This window comes from Phragmites australis, chromosome 2, assembly GCF_958298935.1.
Source record: "Phragmites australis chromosome 2, lpPhrAust1.1, whole genome shotgun sequence".
NCBI lineage: Eukaryota > Viridiplantae > Streptophyta > Magnoliopsida > Poales > Poaceae > Phragmites > Phragmites australis.
In genome coordinates, this window is record NC_084922.1 from 45,202,373 (window position 1) to 45,207,678 (window position 5,306).

The following is a 5,306-nucleotide window of genomic DNA, read 5'->3' on the forward strand; positions in this document are numbered from 1 at the left end:
TATGGATATTATCTAAATTTGTGGGTGCTCTGTCTTGGATAATATTTTTATTTGAAGCAACAACTTTCAATCAAAAGGTTTATGGCAGTTACTTTTCTAACTTGACGGTCCGTAGGATTGTTTGCGATAAAGAGATCTTTGAATGATTCTTGTCTCATGTTTGCGGAGTAAATGCTGCAGTTTCAAATGCTCAAAATATGATGTCATGTCATGTAGTCAAATGTACGCTAAACTGTAGGGCTACCAGGGTGTTAAACTCATGATTGTGGTTTGTTTGTCTCAAAAATACGCTGTGCTTCACAGAATGAGTCAACAAAATGTGAATGCTATGATGCAAAATTAGATACCAATGTGAATGCCTCAATACCAAAATGTTAATAGATCCTTAGATCTATTAATATAAGCAATATCTATACATATGTTTGATATCATCTTATGCAATTTTTGTTTCCGTTGCAACGCAATATGTGCTCAATGGCTGGTGTGACACTATTCACGAGGCAAGGATAATCTCTACTATTTAAAAAATATGTACTGATTCTTGAAGCCTTCACATGGTCTGCCCTCCCCTCTCACGCCCTCCCGTGTGGGCCCCACAGTTTGCCCTCCACTCCCGCGCCCACCCTTCGTCCGTCCAGCACGCATCGTTCGCCTGCCTGCCTGCACGCAGCGTCCGTCCAATCGTCCTCCTCCATGATGCCCTTTGCCTCAGCCTACACATCCTCTGTGCCACCCCCAGGCACTCCTTCACTCGAGCACCCCCTCTCGATGCCACCCCCTGCACTCCTCGCGGCATCGTCCCTCAGGAACTCCTCCTTGCGCCACCTCCCAACGCTGCCCCTGAGCACTCCTCCACGCGATCCCCTTTCCGCCGGTTGTCTGTATGTTCCTTTGTTCCATCCCCTCTGGCTCTCGCAATCACATGTATCTATGCCACTAGGGCAAACCCCTGGATCTCGTGCTCGATCTCCGATCGCCGAACCCCTCTCCCGCTCGATCTACTCGTCCTCCGTGCTGATCTGTTTTTTTTTTTTTGCCTTTTTTGGGGTTTTCTCAGGCGATCAGGTCGTGTGGAGCAGGGGAGCTCTGATCCGGATGGTGCAGCACCGCGGGATCACCCACGGCCATGATTGATTGCGAGCGAGCAGGTTAGACCCTTTTCCATGTAGATCTTGCATCTCTGATGCCGTTTCCAGTGTCAAAGTTTGTGTCTTGGAGTTTGTAGCGGCAAAATGTGATTTTCTAGGTTTTTTAGGGGATTTCGGGTGGTTAGTGTCGACCAAGGACAAAGCTCTTGCCTTTACAGGGTATCAGTAACCTGTTCGGGTAAGTCAGAATACATTAGGTGGAGTACCTGACTTCCTGATATGCTGCTCTATTGCTGCCATTATGCACAATTTTTTTTCAGAGCATCATATATGCTACTCTAAGAAAAGAGTAGGGACGGTTAGGTGTTTTAGGTTGTATCTTAGTCTGAGGGTAGTGTTAGGGTGATTGGTTACTGGTGGTGGTATTACCTATAAGTAAATTCACTGGATGTGGCGGTTCTTTGGTTATTTGTAAGTTTTGAGTGCAAATTTGTTAGAGATACTTTCAGAGTATGACATTGCTGGCCACTACTACTGGGGATATGTTGTGCTAAAGTTTATGGCGAAGCACATTTGTGCATATGACGCTTAACTATAGATTTCAAGCTACTACAGTCATTTGGTTTGACGAGAATGTACGGAGTCATGATGTACTGATGGTTAACTGAAAATCTTATGAGGGCAGGGCTTTGTTGTGACCTTTTTTAGTGCATATTTTCCTCCAATTAATTGATGTTGTATCATGTTTTAGTAAGTATATTATCTTTATGCGACTAAGCTATTGTTGATTTCTACAGAGTTTCCTTTATTAGTTTATACCGTGATGTGTAGCACTAAAATTTTTGCTTTCTGCATCATCGTAAAAAAAAACATGTACACTAATTGTGGGGATGATTTCTCATGCAATAAGATTTCTCCAGTTTCTGTATGCAACAAAAGCTGTGTAAATTTGGAGGAAATGTGCTCACTATGTAACATCCTTTCTCATAAATTTTGTGTCTTGATGATTGAAATTTTTTAGCCTGTGAGTATACTTGAATTAGAAAGTTCCAACAACTGAATTTAATTTATGAACCTATAGTATCAAACAAGACATTATGGTGTACCTTAATATATGAGCATTTGAAATATGGAGAATTAGTTTATTGATACATGACTTTGAGCCAATCTAATATTAGTTTTCAGATAGGGGGCCAAGAAGGCCATGGAGTTCTAAGAAATCAGATAGGAACATGAGGTTGTGACAAATGTAGAAGTCAATACTTGCATTTCTTATATGTCTAAATGTAGCTATCTAACACAATTCCTTGCTAGCGACCTCGCATTTTGGAACTGAACCCATGAGAAACATCCAACCAAACCTTCTCTTGTATGAACTTGACCAGTTTTAGTGTTAGCTTTTCCTGCCCTTTTTATGTACAAATTTTCCTGCCACTTGTACAAACATCGAGTCTCATCGGTCTTGATTCTGTTGGGCTTGTATAGTTTGCATTTGTAGCTTTATAGATAGGTGGCTTGACTTCAAATTTTAAGTAGCCAACAATAATTATCATGGTCATCGTACTTCATATCAATTATTGTGAAAATTTTTACTATTGGAACACATGTGGAGTTTGATTTTTGAATTTGAGTACCTAACTACGTGTACAATTGTAGGACAATAAGGATGTGGGAGCAGCTGCTTTGAACTGAGAAGAAATAAATTATGGCTAGCAAGTAGTAAGCATTTTTCATCTTGCAATATTGAATTGCAGAGCTACTAGCCGGTGGAGGAGCTACTGCCATGTTTGTATATATCAGTGGATATTTTAATCTTGCACACATGACCTTATAGTGCATGCTAATTTTTTCTATTAGCTCCAATGCTCCATGTCTCTGTCACATGATTTCTTTTGAAACTAAGTATCACATGATATTCTAACTTGCCTGCAAGGTCTTTCATAGAGTCAATAGTAATTCGTGGTTCAACTTGATGGGAATTTCTTGAGCTGTGAAAATGGAGCTTCTAGCTTTTTTGGTGTATGCTTGAAATGTTCTTGGGCTTCTAATAAAAGAAAATCAATATGATGTACTCCGTACTTCATAGTAGCATGGCATCCAAAGCATTTGTTTTGCATGTTGGTGCTATTTATATATGTTATCTAGAGATGTCGATGGTATGATTTATATGTATATGTTAGATAACTTTATTTTTCTTGTTTGTTTATGTACTTCTACGTGCTGGTGGCAGTTAGGCAACCATGACTATTTAGATACCTCACAATTATTTTAGAAGACAATTCAACTTGGTATGTGTTATAAATTATTTTCTATAGTTGCTTTGAAAGCAATGTCTCTCAACTAATTCATTGCACCCGTTTATCATTTGTCCCTTATTGTATGTGAAAAATAGTTCTCCTAATTTCTTACTGCTATTTGCTGCAGTTTCTTTCAAGGCACCATCCAAAAAGCTTGAATAGGCTGGATCACATTAGGCTTATTGTGCAATTGGGTGAGGAGGAATAAGGATCGATTTTCACATTCCACGTGGAGTACTGTCTGCTCGCTGCTCCCTAGTTTTTGGTAATTTCAAAGCATCAGTTTATCATTGCTTCTTGTTTAGGGTCAACTGGATGTCATAATCTCTCTTTTTGAACGGGTTCAGGTTTAAAACGTATATAGGTGAGGTGATTGAACCTTTACTATTTAGAACACATCACAATTATATTGCATGGGTATATGCAGGTCAACTAATACAACATAGGAGCTTGAGATAAGTTGGTCAGTTAGCAAGAGGTTGTTCATCTCATATGCTTAGTACTTAGTGTTATTATACTTGTTGTGTAGGGCTTATGATTTCTATATTATCCACACATGCGGACCACTTGCCTACTTGGTGCTTTGGACATGAGTAGTATCTATCGTTTTTGTTAGTGTGTTCTGGAGGTGTACTAGTGAAGTCTTTCTGCAGCAGCGAATAGATAGTGTAGAGGCAGTATAGACTCTGGTATATGCTGGTTGTATCTTTGATAGGTTCAGAAATTATGTGAACTAAATAATGGAAAATGATGAAAAATATATGTTCTTAACTATACTTGCACATTAATTAGTGTCATATTGTTTAGTGCTCTATTGGTGTGTGAATGTCTTGGAAAATCAAGATGACTAGACATGGAAGTCATCAGGAGTCAAGAGGCAGATGGTAGCGATAAAGGTCCTATTGCATGTATAGTGTAATAGCATTATGTATTATTTTCTTTTTGACATATCAAGTAGCAAGTGCACAACTTTACTTTCTGAATTTGCATATGTGACAATTGGGTGCCAGAAACTGAAATGTTTTGTGAAAGAATGGAGTGGCTCTTTGCCATATTTGTTCCGCTATATTGGTTGCTACATCTTGATATATCACTTTTACTGCACATACTCTCCAGAATTGCCTCATTTAGCAGGTGTGAATTTGCGATGCATAAAAAAAAATTCAAAGAACCTGTGTCAACTTCTTTCTTATTTTTATCATTGTAAAACATGATACACCATCAATTAATTGGAGCAAAATATGTCTTAAATCTCAGTATAACAAAAGCATTGAAAGTAAACTAATACTATGAACATGCAACTATTCCTTTTCCAGTCCATTGTACTTCGGTACTAAAAGGTCTCCTTTTGTGTCAGTGGTTGCCCTTGTTCTCTGGAGAGCCTTTCTGAACTCGACATTGGTGTGTCTACATGTTTACACCGTGACATATTTACTTTTGCTAGAACATCTATGATATATTTATTCTGAGTCAGCAACAATCCTACTTTCTTGTCCTCAGCTTCAACTCCAAGAAAATAAATCAGTTTCCCTAGGTCTTTGATAGCAAAGTATGTCTTGACATTCTGAATCAACTTATTTGTAACTTTAGCTGAGGAGCTTGCTATGATTATATCATCAACGTAAATCATGACATACATAACCACCTCACCTTTCCTCAAGATGAACATGGAAGTATCAATTTTTTAGGGAATGGATCCCTATTTTTGGAGTTTCATGCTAAGCCTTGACAACTTTACTTTCTGAATTTGCATATGTGACAATTGGGTGCCAGAAACTGAAATGTTTTGTGGAAGAATGGAGTGGCTCTTTGCCATATTTGTTCGACTATATTGGTTGTCATAACTTGATATATCACTTTCACTGCATATACTGGACAGGATTGCCTCATCTTAGCTGTTGTGAATCTGTGATGCATAACA